At 40.7% G+C, this 14,742-nt stretch overlaps 1 pseudogene; it reads right to left on the bottom strand.

Annotated features, from left to right (window-relative positions):
• Window positions 1-6,077: 6,077 nt before the first annotated feature.
• On the bottom strand, window positions 6,078-6,178 carry LOC147943919 (small nucleolar RNA R71; annotated as a pseudogene).
• Window positions 6,179-14,742: the final 8,564 nt, after the last annotated feature.

Genomic DNA, 14,742 nt, shown 5'->3' on the forward strand with positions numbered 1-14,742 from the left:
CGTAAGAAATAGAAGGATGCCAGCAAGAACTCGATCCGCATTGCTGAGACAGGCCCGGGAAAGGATAGCCGCCGCATCCGACAATCGGGAGCCGGAAAATCCCATTCCACAGGAGGTAGGAGAGACGTCCCGATCTCGTGAGGTTGCTCCGAACTCAAATACTGTCGACCCTGGTGTGTCTCCCCTTCAGCTAGAACTCCGAGAGTACCGAGCTCGGCGAAAGAGGATGGGCGCGTATATTCGGGCGCTTCGGCTGAAACTTGACCAGCTCCATCGTTTTTACCGTTTAGAGGGAACCATTCTAGTCCTGGAAGACCTTATCGTCAAAGGTTACTTCTTGGCACACTGGCGAATGGTCCGTCTACTTGATGAGCACAAGGCTTGCAAAGAACTGGTCGATCAGATGGATGTACCCGATCTCCCGAAAGGCGATCGCGAAACCCTGAGGGAAACCGCCTTCCCATTCGTGACGGATGTCTGGGCCTATCGAGCTTGCTTGACTAGGTTAATCCGATACGTCAATTTCCTGGAGTCATCGGGTGAAGCCTTCTGCGAGCGTCAATTTCCCATGTGCCTTTATAGAGGACATGATGTCCAGAGGCTCCGGATTGCCAATCGAAAGGCTAGAGGCCTTACAACGGGTACGAGATTTCTGTCGAATTGCGGTGAACGAACTTGCAGTGGAGGAACCATTGGAGACTGACATATCTGGCCCCGCTCCCGTTCTGCGATTGTAGGACCGTCCAAAACGCTAGAGGGTTGGTGGCGAAACTTTTCGATTGGGCTCCCGGATCTCTCGTTTAGGCATTGTTATTATATATATTTTTTGTTGTTGTTTGGATGAAGTGTAATGGAAACTAATCAAAACGATTTTAGCGAAGTTTAATGTCATGGCTGAGTTATAAAATTTGCGGCTGAGTTATAGCTTTTACGGGAAAACGAAATATATAGTCGATTCATGTCATGACTGAGTTATCAAAGAAACAATATGAAAACAAACGAATGATTTATACGACTGATTATATGGCTGAGTTATAGTTTATTACGACTGAGTTACCATGATACAGGACGAAATATCTCGTCGATTCATGTGATGGCTGAGTTATAGTGTGTTATGGCTGAGTTATACTACTTGACAGATGAGTAATACCACAAAATAAAGTAATAATACTTTGACAGATGAGTAATAACACAAAATAAATTATAGAGCACAAGTTTTCGCATTGTGCCCAACTTGCTTACATCGCGAACATGCGTGTTGCTTCCTAGGGCGTTTATTTTCAGTGGCAACTTCCAAAGATGATTTAATCCTACGCTTCTTTGGTCTTCCTGGCTGGTTCACAACAATCGGAGGCAAGCACTTCTGATTATCCACAACTTCAGGAGCAGGGAATGATTCATCTGGAGGCATGATTGAACCAGCCCATCCGTTAACCAAATCGACACTCCTAAATTTCGTATCGCACATGGATATACGAGACACATCCATATGCTCTGCAGCTGCGATTGCATGGATGCATGGTATTTTCTCGTGGTCGAAACGACGGCATGTGCAACTTTTTATTTCTAGATTTACAACATGCAAAGATGATCCATATTTCACTTCAACACGTACAGCATCAATCGTTTGTACCTCCATAAGTCTTGCTCCGGTGACACGGTCCTATAAGGAAGTAGAACAAAAAACAAAAACGTTTTAGGCTGAGTTATGAAAGCAATTATGGCTGAGTTATTGAAACAACAATGGCTGAGTTATGGAAACTATAATGGTAATGGCTGAGATAAGGAAACAATTATGGCAGAGATATGGTAACTGTTACGGCTGAGTTATCAACATTGACGACTGAGTTATGTAAAATTACCTGTAATAGTTTCTCAACACCTCGAGTGAGCGTTGTTTGCTGCATTCAGAAAACCATCTGGTCATCATATCCCGTATCGATTCTAGAAGTTGAACTATGGGAACACTTCTAGCATTTGACAGTGCATGGGAACACCTCGAGTGAGCGTTGTCATTAAATTGTACCTTTCACCCGGGAAATGAACACGCACCCACATTCGGACATCAGCTCGTTGGAGGTATCCATGTAGTTCGGGATGACGTGCTTCAATCTCATTGAAAGCCTCATTAAAATCAGTTAGCCTAAAACACTTTGCCGCTTTTTTCACCAGAGGGAACAAATGTTTTCCTTTGAACTTCACCAAGATGTTCTTATACAAATGGTAAGTGCAAATTCCACGTGAAGCCAACGGATACACTTGACGAATCGCTTTCCCTATTGACTGATGTCTGTCGGAGATTATCGCAAGATCCTTTTCGTCTGGAATGGCAACTTTGAGTTGTGTAAAGAACCAACGCCAAGACTCATCATTTTCAGTGTCAACAACAGCGAAAGCTAATGGGAAAATTTGAAAGTTACCATCCTGAGCTAGGGCTGTTAGAAGTGTCCCTTTGTAACTACCATGGAGAAACGTTCCGTCGACAACAACAACTTTGCGCATGAAAGCAAACCTAGCAATACTCGCACCAAAAGCAATAAAAACATATTTGAATCTATCTTCATCACCTATTTGAAGACGCGTGACTGTACCCGGATTTTCCCTTTTTAACTTGAATATGTAAGAAGGCAATTCGTTAAAACTTTCCTCATAAGTTCCCTGATGGATCTGCCCTGCATTCAGCAGCGTTCGATATGCCTTCCAATAACCCATCTGTCGACACCAACAAATTAATAAATCAGCCATAATATATAAATAACTCAGCCGATACATTCGAATAAGTCAGCATTAAATAATCAATAAATGAGCCGTAAAATGTAAATAACTCAGCCTATACATACCTATAACTCAGCCATTGTTATCAATAAGTAACTCAGCCTATACATACATATAACTCAACCATTATTATCAATAAGTCAGTCGAAACATAGTAATTACCTTTAGACTAAATTGCTTATTGAAAATGACTCGGACACTTTTAGGTTTAACATCCTGACCAAGATCACCAAGATAGTCCCTGTAAAGACCTGCCAGTACATCAGCTGTTGATTGATGGCATCTAGTAGAACGTTCCGTCACAGAACATGTGTATTCCGAATTGTATACACGAACATGAAAATTCGGGTCATCCCCTTGTACAGATGCACGAACTCTCCAAAGACATCCTTTAACCCAACACCTAAAAACCACTTGTCTCGGATTTGAGACTGGTACATTAAAATCAAATCCATCCCTAACCGAAATAAGTTTCACGTAATCCCTAAACTGCTTTTTGCTACTGTATCGTTGTCCTACAGCAATTTTTAGCGTTAACACCTCCAACCTAATAGCCTCCGGATTCATCTTCGATCCGGCAAAGTTATCATCTCTATGAGCTTTCTTTTGAGGAGGCGGAGTAGGTGGGTCTTCCACTGTACTCTGAGGCTCGCCCAATACAGAAAACTTCTCGTCATCAGATGACTCACCATCGGAGTCCTCGAAAACATCAAATCGGGTTGAAAATTCATCGTCTTCTTCTTCGTCAGATGCTACTTCGACAGCTTCTTCTTCGTTTTCTTTGTCAACAATCTTACCATAATCAAAACAAGTGCATTCAAATCCCCCACCGCACACTTTGTATGTAGATTCTGCTTTCGAGTCTCTGCTTCGCCGAATCATACTTCCTCTAGCTCCACTAGTTTCTGTAGACTCTTTCGCCGAAAACTCTACACAGAGACGTAGCTGATCGGTTTTCCATAGCCCCAAAAAACATTGCAATTGTCGATCATTGGAGACAAAAACTGGTGGAGTATCATGCGCCATATGTTTCATTGCCCTGTTCGAGAACATGTAGCTCAGCTTTAGCTCATGTCTAAACGAGTCCAATCCGTAGTCTTCAAGAACAAGCTTAACAAGCTTGTCGTATGTTGTGCCTCCATCTATCTGCACAACTATACACCCTCTCTCGTCGGAGTTAAATACATATCTCTGTGTCTTTATCCAATTACCGGACACAACTAGTACGGGCACTGGATCCATGAAATATAATGAAGAACAAGGTGGAGAAGAACAAAAGTAGAAGAACAAGGTGTGAAGAAGAAAGTGAAGAAGAAGTAGAAGAACAAGGTGAATAAGAAGGTAAATAGTTCACTTATTAACCAGTTGAAGAACCAGAGTCGAACGACGTTTCGTATTTCTGGAGAAAAAAGATGATGACATGGAATGCTGACATGGATGTTGCATCCGACGTGGCAAATCAGCCATGAAACAATACAATAACTCAGCCTAACTAAAACTCAGCCACAACACGAAAAACATTGCAGTAATTAAAAAGCAAAAAAAATTGCTGCCAAACTCAGCCGCTTCATGAACTGAAAATATGTAACTCAGCCGTATTGTTTGATAAGTCAGCCGTAACTGAAAAACATTCTAGTAATTAATCTTTTGCCAATAAGTCAGCCGTCAAACGGCTGACTTGTCGATAAGTCAGCCTATGACGGCTGAGTTATAGTTTTTTTACCATACCTCAGCCGTAACTACATCTCATAAGTCAGCCATTTTTCATAACTCAGCCAGTCGGAAAATGGCAACTCAGCCGTGTCGTTGTGATAACTCAGTCAAAATTTTGACAACTCAACCGTGTCGTAGCGATAACTCAGCCAAAATCTTGACAACTCAACCATCAGGTGAAAACTCAGCCATTACTACAGCTGAGTTACGCGCATAACTCAGCCAAATTTAATAAGTCAGCCATAACGCTTGGCTGACTTATGAGCATAACTCAGCCAGATTTTCATAAGTCAGCCGTCCGCTCTTACTCAAATGTTTTTCCGATAACTCAGCTGCAACATACCTATAACTCAGCCGCAACATACTCTGTATCGCGTTACGGCTGAGTTATGGTTACACGTCAGCGATTTCTGACGTGGCAATGGCATTTTTGTAATAACGTTTTTTCCGGTAACATAAAACAGGGGCACGCTGGGTATTTTGAAAATACCCGAAACATTCTAGTAATAAAAAATTTTTTGTAGATTCTGGTAATATTACCTAAAATGAGTAACATTTGAGTAATTCACCCATAATTTATTGTGTAGTCTTGAGTCCTTGTGGAATTCGACCCCTAAGTATTACAGTGATCTCTTAATTTGAGAGAGTAGCTCTAGGGTTAATTTGAGCATATCAAATTTTGGGGCTGTTGCCGGGGACTCTCTGATCTACCATTAGATTTGAGTTTTTAATTTCGTCTAAATTTTTATTTTTATTTTCTACTTACACGTTTTTGTTTTTCTTCTCTTTGGTGTTTCAGGTGCATGCCTCATAGACCTCACACAAGGAGCAACAAGTCTGGTCCAAGTGTGAATTTGTCAAACCAAGAGTTGGGAAAACTTGAGCGTGAGAATAGAAAAGCAGCTAAATCTCTGAAGATGGTTAATCCAATCATTCTGATGCGTGATGAGGCTGGTGTTTTGAGGGATCAAGAGGGCCACTTGCGCAATGAGCAGGGCCAAAAGCTTGATGCAGAAGGAAACGTGATTGATGAACCTGTTGTCAAAGAGCAGGCTGTCGTGAACCAGCAAGCTGGTGTCGTTAATGATCCGAATCTTGGTGTCGATCGACACCAACCAGGTGGCATCGATCGACACCCACCTGCAGTAGACATACGTGGAGCTGCCAACCACGTCCAAAACCCGGTTCGAAGACAGGAGCACAACCGAGACTTGATCAGGACCATTGCTGACTACAACCGGACTGATCTGGTGTATGAGAACCGGTCCGCTATTGTTCCACCTCCATTCTAGAGGAACGATTTTGAGTTGAAACCTGCGTACTTTCAACTAGTTGGACAGAGACCTTTCTCTGCTTTGCCCAACGAGAAGCCCTTGGACCACATTGAGCATTTTGAGGATCTGGTGACTAGCATCAAATCTAATGGGGTGACTGAGGACTACATCTTCTGCAAACTCTTCCCTTACTCACTTGCGGGAGAGGCATCTCAGTGGTTGAAGCAGTTGCCAGCTGGATCATTGACAAACTGGCGTGATGTCAAGGTGGCTTTCTCAACTACTTCTATGATGATGCAATGTCAAGATGAGTTGAGAATCAAGCTGTCTTCTTTTAAGCAAAGACCAGATGAAGCTTTCAAAGCAGCTTGGGTGAGATTCAAGGCTTACCAAAGGGACTGTCCACACCATGGTTTCTCAAAGGTTCAATTGCTAAGTATCTTCTTCAGAGGGTGTGACTGGGAGTATCAATTGGCTTTAGATGCTGCAAGTCATGGGAATTTCAAGACAAGACTTCCAGAAGATGCTGAATGTTTGATTGAGAAGTTAGCTGCTAGCAATAGTACTAAGAGAGCAGATGCTGAAAGGAAGATATTACATGGAGGATATGATTCCGACCAGTTAGCTTCTGTTAATGCTAAGCTGGATTCAGTGCATAATCTCCTTGTGGGCAAGAAGTCAGTTCACTTTGCTGCTGAAGTTGAGACATTTGAGCCACAACCTGAGACAAGGAATGAAGAAGCCGATGTCAACTTTGTCTATGGAAATCAAGGTCATAGATTCAGTAATCAGCAAGGCAACAGGCCTTACAGTGGGAACTTTTCAGGCTACACTTCCAAGCCAGAGTATCAGCAGCAGCAACAGGGCACTGGGTACACTAGGACTTATGGCAAAAGTTCATATCAGTCTCCTCCTCCAAAAACAGCTGAAAGTAGTAAGATGGAAGCTATGCTTGAGCAGCTTTTGCAAGGTCAGGAGCAAATGACAGTGACTTTCAATGGAAAACTTGACAATGTATACACAGATCTTAATGGGAAGTTGGAAGCTTTGAACATTCATGTCAAGAAGCTGAAAAGTCAGGTTGCACAAACAGCTGGATCCGTAAAAAGGCAAAAGGGTTTTCTTCCTGGAAGAACTGAATCAAACCCCAAGCATGCATGTAATGCCATATCTGTGAGGGATGAAGATGATGTTGAAATTGTTTCTGCAGAACAGGGTGAAAAATTGTCAAATCTTTCAACTCCACATGTTGGTGTCGACCGACATCACCTGGGTGTCGGTCGACACTCCTCTAAGACGAACCCAGAAACTGCAAAATCTCAGGTTCCAGCTGCTGAAAGGGTCTACAAGCCTAAGGTTCATTTTCCCAAGCCAAGAAAGTCTAAGCAGGAGATGGAGGAAGCTAGATGCAAGGCAATGATGGACAAGGTGATGATTGAGATGCCATTGATTGATGCAGTAAAGCTTTCACCACCACTAAAACGCTATGTCAAGAGAATGGTATCCAATGGTTTGAGCCCTGAAGAAGGAGCCTTGCTAACTAAGGATGTTAGTGCAATTCTGTTGAACCAGCCTGTTCAGAGGAAGAAGGAGAGAAAGCAGGAGGTGGTTGTCTCTAAGGAAGTGAGTGCAATCATTCAATGTAGGACTGCTAAGAAGTTACCAGATCCTGGAAGCTCTGTACTTGATTGCTCAATCTCAGCAGGAAGGTTTTCTCACTCACTTTGTGACCTTGGCTCTAGCATCAACTTGATGCCACATTCTGTTGCTGTGAGACTTGGGTTGATAGAATTCAAGCCAACTCAGATTTCTCTTATCTTGGCTGATCGCTCCCGAAGAATTCCTGAAGATGTTTTAGAGGATATTCCAGTTAAGGTTGGCAACTTCATGATTCCCACTGACTTTGTGGTGCTGAAGTATGATCAAGAGCCTAAAGATCCTCTCATCTTAGGAAGATCTTTCTTAGCTACAGTTGATGCAATCATAGATGTGCAGAAAGGACACACAACACTGAATGTGGATGGTTTGAGTATGAGTTTTGAGATGGATAAACTGAGGAGAGCTCCTACCATTGATGGACAGACGTTTTCTGTTGAGAAGATTGCTCAGATAAGCTGCAGAGAAGCAAATTCACGAGCATCAGAAGCAGTGTCGATCGACACCACCAAGAGGGTATCGATCAACACCCCTCCACGACCGAGACTAAGCTTGTCCAAAACTGATGCTCCAAGTCAGAAACCTGTTCCCAAATAGAAGAGTCACCAATCCACACTCCAGAGCCCTCAGGTAAGGCCAAGGTATGCTTCTCCTTCTCCTAAACTTCCTCCTATCATCAACAAGAATTTCAATGAGATAAAAACTGTTTTGCAGTTAACCAAGCCACGAGATTATTGTAGAGTGCTTGTTTCTTCTGTTGATGATTTTGTAGGACAGAAAAGATACCCTCCCATACCTAAGTCCCGCGATGGTCATGTTCTTAACATCCTTGGCAGACCTCATGCACCTAAAGCTTATACACCACCTTCGATGAAGAGGACTTCAATGCCATGTTCTGCTCCTCCGGATGCCTGAGCTCCAACACAGTCAAGCTAATGACTGAAAACAAGCGCTTAGTGGGAGGCAACCCACTCGCACGTTTTTCTTTTTCTTTTGATTTTGATTTTTATTTATTTTATTTTTATTTTTGCTTTCCTCTTACTTGATAACACTGGGGACAGTGTTGTTTAAGTCTGGGGGATGTTAGTTACTAACTATATTTTTTGTTTTTGAGTTTGAGTTGTATCAGTCAAAACCATAAAGTTTGAGTCAAATTTTTCAAAATTTTTCTTTTTGTCTTTGGGAATTATGATCTTGATTAATGATTTATCTTATTTAGCTAACACTCTAATGATTATTTGTTTATGCTTGATCTCATAACTGAAACTTAGAAAGACTATGAGCCTTGTCAACAATCCTGAAAGCCCTTATTCAATGGATATCTGATTGAACTAACGTTGTCTCAACTTTTATCAGGATTTTAACCAGACTTAATCTCTTATTTTGGGGTTGGAAATCAGTGGACTAGACTTCTTGTCCCCTCTCTCTTCCCTTCAGTGCTTTAAAAAAAAAAAAAAAAAAAGATGAGATAATTTTGATCAGTTTAACGTAATAACAAAACTCTATAATTTATTGTGTAGTCTTGAGTCCTTGTGGAATTCGACCCCTAAGTATTACAGTGATCTCTTCATTTGAGAGAGTAGCTCTAGGGTTAATTTGAGCATATCAACCTCTCAACTACAAACTATAATAAAATTATTTTTTACAACACTATGTCCGCTCTAGCACCCAAGATGCCGGATCTCCCCGACGACGTTTTCATAAAAATCGTTTCCCTTGTTGCAGAATATGCTGCAGATTATGGTGGATGGACCTCACTTGGTTCTATTTTAAGGGCTGGTCGTAGGGGGAAAAATGCAGTATACAGTAAAGAAGTTCTAAAGACAACTGCTATCTATTGCCTTTGTACTGATCCTCATCAAAAATCAACACATCCAATGCCCCTGATGGTGGCCTCCAAATTGAAGGGTGGCACATGCCTTTCTTCGTCAAATGCTTTGACGCCGGCAACCCCATTGCCATTTACTTCGAAGGGCTAAGGGTTGTGGCTGAGGATAGAGATATCCAACGTGGGATTAATATTCTCAGTCGTATTGTACGGCCGATGCTTATGCCATCTTAGCATGTGGGGTACTAAGTATTTGTCAAGGGAATGAGGTTATGGCCGTCCATTACCTCCAGCTGTTTGATGCAAATAATTATCCTCTTATGTCTTCGGATGCCATTGTAACCGGTAATTATTTTCTGGATGATTTATCTTGTTTTAATACAGCCCGGAAAAACTCATACTCAGCCTCCCATCGCTATCCTGACAGCCCGCCACTCCCTTCACCCGCTTGTGCTGTGATGTGTTGTATGGATTATGGTTTCCATTCTCTCCGCTATGGAGACTATGAAATCATGTGCAAAAATTGTTACCTTCTGCGGTTGTCCCTCAAAGTCTCTGAGATCCTTTAGGGTTTCCAGCAGTGATTTCCAGTTTTACCTTATCAATTCGTGTCTCTAATATCTGTTTATTTTAAAATAATTATTTTCTATTTATTCGTCTAGTTTCCCATCTTTTTTCATGTATTAAACGTCCCTATTTTCTTCGGCTAATTCTATGTATCCACCTTTCATGCTTCCACATTTTAGTATCTACTCTCACTTTGAGGCTGAGTTATAGTTTTACGGGAACACGAAAGATCACGTCGATTCATGTGACGGCTGAGTTATAGTGAATAACGGATGAGTTATCAAAATAAAAAATCTATATGGCTGAGTTATCAAAAGAAAGATCGCGTCTATTATTAGGTTAACTTGCCAAAATATTGCTTAACGGCTGAGTTATAGTTTTGCGGGAAAAAGAAAGATATAGTCGATTCATGTCATGGCTGAGTTATAGTGAGTTATGACTGTGTTATCGAAAGAAACAATATGAAAACAAACGACTAATATTTATACGACTGATTATATGGCTGAGTTATATTTTATGACGGCTGAGTTATCGTGATACAGGATGAAATGTCTCGTCGATTCATGTGATGACTGAGTTATAGTGAGTTATAGCTAAGTTATCAATTCATGTGATGGCTGAGTTATAGTACTTGACAGATGAGTAATAACACAAAATAAAATAAATCTCCCTAACTATAGAGCACAAGTTTTGGCATTGTGCCCAACTTGCTTACATCGCGAACATGCGTGTTGCTTCCTAGGGCGTTTATTTTCAGTGGCAACTTCCAAAGATGATTTAATCCTACGCTTCTTTGGTCTTCCTGGCTGGTTCACAACAATCGGAGGCAGGCACTTCTGATTATCCACAACTTCAGGAACAGGGAATGATTCATCTGGAGGCATGATTGAACCAGTCCATCCGTTAACCAAATCGAAACTCCTAAATTTCAGATCGCACATGGATATACGAGACACATGCATATGCTCTGCAGCTGCGATTGCATGGATGCATGGTATTTTCTCGTGGTCGAAACGACGGTATGTGCAACTTTTTATTTCTAAATTTACAACATGCAAAGATGATCCATATTTCACTTGCACATGTACAGCATCAATCGTTTGTACCTCCATAAGTCTTGCTGCGGTGACACGGTCCTATTAAGAAAACACGTTTTAGGCTGAGTTATGAAAATAATTACGGCTGCGTTATTGAAACAACAATGGCTGAGTTATGAAAACTATAATGGTAGTGGCTGAGATAAGGAAACAATAATGGCTGAGATATTGTAACTGTTATGACTGAGTTATCAACATTGACGACTGACTTATGTAAACTTACCTGTAACAGTTTCTCAACACCTCGAGTGAGTGTTGTTAGCTGCGATTTTGCATCCTCTCTCCATTCAGAAAACCATCTGGTCATCATATCCCGTATCGATTCTAGAAGTCGAACTATGGGAAGACTTCTAGCATTTGACAGTGCATTGTTCATTGATTCTGCAATCTTCGTTGTCATTAAATTGTACCTTTCACCCGGGAAATGAACACGCACCCACATTCGGACACCAGCTTGTTGGAGGTATCCATGTAGTTCGGGATGACGTGCTTCAATCTCATTGAAAGCCTCATTAAAATCAGTTAGCCTAAAACACTTTGCCGCTTTTTTCACCAGAGGGAACAAATGTTTTCCTTTGAACTTCACCAAGATGTTCTTATACAAATGGTAAGTGCAAATTCCACGCGAAGCCAACAGATACAGTTGACCAATCGCTTTCCTTATTGACTTATGTCTGTCGGAGATTATCGCAAGATCCTTTTCTTCTGGAATGGCAACTTTGAGTTGTGTAAAGAACCAACGCCAAGACTCATCATTTTTAGTGTCAACAACAGCGAAAGCCAATGAGAAAATTTGAAAGTTACCATCCTGAGCTAGGGCTGTTAGAAGCGTCCCTTTGTAACTACCATGGAGAAACGTTCCATCGACAACAACAACTTTGCGCATGAAAGCAAACCCAGCAATACTTGCACCAAAAGCAATAAAAACATATTTGAATCTATCTTCAACACCTATTTGAAGACGCGTGACTGTACCCGGATTTTCCCTTCTTAACTTGTATATGTAAGAAGGCAACTCGCTACAACTTTCCTCAGGAGTTCCCTGATCGATCTGCCTTGCATTCAGCAGCGTTCGATATGCCTTTCAATAACCCATCTGTTGACACCAGCAATTTAATAAATCAGCCAACTCAGCCGATACATTTGAATAAGTCATCCGTAAATAATCAATAAATGAGCCGTAAAATGTAAATAACTCAGCCTATACATAACTATAAGTCAGCCATTATTATCAATAAGTCAGTCGAAACATAGTAATTACCTTTAGACTAAATTGCTTATTGAAAATGACTCCGACACTTTAAGGTTTAACATCCGGACCAAGATCACCAAGATAGTCCCTGTAAAGACCTGCCAATACATCAGCTGTTGATTGGCGGCATCTAGTAGAACGTTCCATCACAGAACATGTGTGTTCCGAATCGTATACACGAACATGAAAATCCGGGTCATCCCCTTGTACTGATGCACGAACTCTCCAAAGACATCCTTTAACAAAACACCTAAAAACCACTTGTCTCGGATTTGAGGTTGGTACATTAAAATCAAATCCATCCCTAACCGAAATAAGTTTCACGTGATTCCTGAGCTGCTTTTTGCTACTGTATTGTTGTCCTACAACAATTTTTAGCGTTGACACCTCCAACCTAATAGCCTCCGTATTCATCTTCGATCCCGCAAAGTTATCATCTTTATGAGCTTTCTTCTGAGGAGGCGGAGTAGGTGGGTCTTCCACTTTACTTTGAGGCTTTCCCAATACAGAAAACTTCTCGTCATCAGATGACTCACCATCGGAGTCGTCGAAAACATCAAATCGGGTTGAAAATTCATCGTCTTCTTCTTCGTCAGATGCTACTTCGACAGCTTCTTCTTCTTCTTCTTCATTTTCTTTGTCAACGATCTTACCATAATCAAAACAAGTGCCTTCAAATCCCCCACCGCACACTTCGTATGTAGATTCTGCTTTCGAGTCTGCTTCGCCGAATCATACTTCCTCTAGCTCCACTAGTTTCTGCAGACTTTTTCGCCGAAAACTCTACACAGAGACGTAGCTGATCGGTTTTCCATAGCCCTAAAAAACATTGCAACTGTCGATCATTGGAGACAAAACCTGGTGGAGTATCATGCGCCATATGTTTCATTGCCCTGTTCGAGAACATGTAGCTCAGCTTTAGCTCATGGCTAAACAAGTCCAATCGGTAGTCTTCAAGAACAAGCTTCACAAGCTTCTCGTGTGTTGTGCCTCCATCTATTTGCACAACTATACACCCTCTATCGTCGGAGTTAAATACATATCTCTGTGTCTTTATCCAATTACCGGACACAACTAGTACCGGAAATGAATCCATGAATGAAGAACAAGGTGGAGAAGAAGTAGAAGAACAAGGTGAAGAAGAAAGTGAAGAAGAAATAGAAGAACAAGGTGAAAAAGAAGGTAAATAGTTCACTTATTAACCAGTTGAAGAACAAGACTCGAACGACGTTTCGTATTTCCGGAGAAAAAAGATGATGACATGGAATGCTGACATGAACGCTACGTCCGACGTGGCAAGTCAGCCATCAAACAATACCATAACTCGGCCTAATTAAAACTCAGCCACAACATGAAAAACATTACAGTAATTAAAAAGAAAAAAAAAATTGCTGCCAAACTAAGCCGCTTCATCAACTGAAAATATATAACTCAGCCGTATCGTTTGATAAGTCAGCCGTAACTGAATAACATTCTAGTAATTAATCTTTTGCTAATAAGTCAGCCGTCAAATGGCTGAGTTGTCAATAAGTCAGCCTATCACGGCTGAGTTATTGTTTTTTTACCATAACTCAGCCGTAACAACATCTCATAAGTCAGCCGTTTTTCATAACTCAGCCAGTCAGAAAATGGTAACTCAGCCGTGTCGTAGTGATAACTCAGCCAAAATTTTGACAACTCAGCCGTGTCGTATTGATAAATCAGCCAAAATTTTGACAACTCAACCATCGGGTGAAAACTCAGCCATAAGGACGGCTGAGTTAGAGCATAACTCAGCCAGATTTTAATAAGTCAGCCGTAACGCTTGGCTGACTTATGAGCATAACTCAGCCAGATTTTCATAAGTCAGCCGTCCGCTCTTACTCAAATGTTTTTTCTGATAACTCAGCCACAACATACCTATAACTCAGCCGCAATATACTCTGTAACGCGTTACGGCTGAGTTATGGTTACATGTCAGCGATTTCTGACGTGGTGTCTGACGTGGCAATAGCATTTTTATAATAACATTTTTCCGGTAACATAAAACAGGGGCACGCTGGGTATTTTGAAAATACCCGAAACATTCTAGTAATAAAATTTTTTTTTGTAGATTCTGATAGTATTACCTAAAATGAGTAATATTTAAGTAATTCACCCCAAATATTGCAAAGACAATCTTTACCAACTGTTTTCTTTGTTACAACCATCAGAAATTTTTGCGTATGCTGAATAGTTAAGCTAAAAGAATCAATATTAAGATAATTCATAGAACCATCAATACTGGTCAAGTAATAATAATTAGAGAAATTTTTCAATACTGGTCAAGTAATATTTTTAAAGCATATTTAGTTAAGCCTATAATATTGGAAAACCTTAAGTCAATATGCTGAAAAATACATATTTAATTATGTATAAAATAATTAATATTACTTGACCAGTATTGAAGCATAATAAGCTAAGAAAATAATTTTTAATACATCTATAGGAAAAGAAATTAAAAGATCATATTATTTTGCATCTTTGACTAGGAAAAAAAACTTGAAACATATTTTGCATATTATATAATCAGTCTAGGTGAAGAACAACTCATTAAAAAAA

This window comes from Camelina sativa, chromosome 5 (genome assembly GCF_030686135.1).
Source record: "Camelina sativa cultivar CO46 ecotype springtype chromosome 5, ASM3068613v1".
Lineage (NCBI taxonomy): Eukaryota > Viridiplantae > Streptophyta > Magnoliopsida > Brassicales > Brassicaceae > Camelina > Camelina sativa.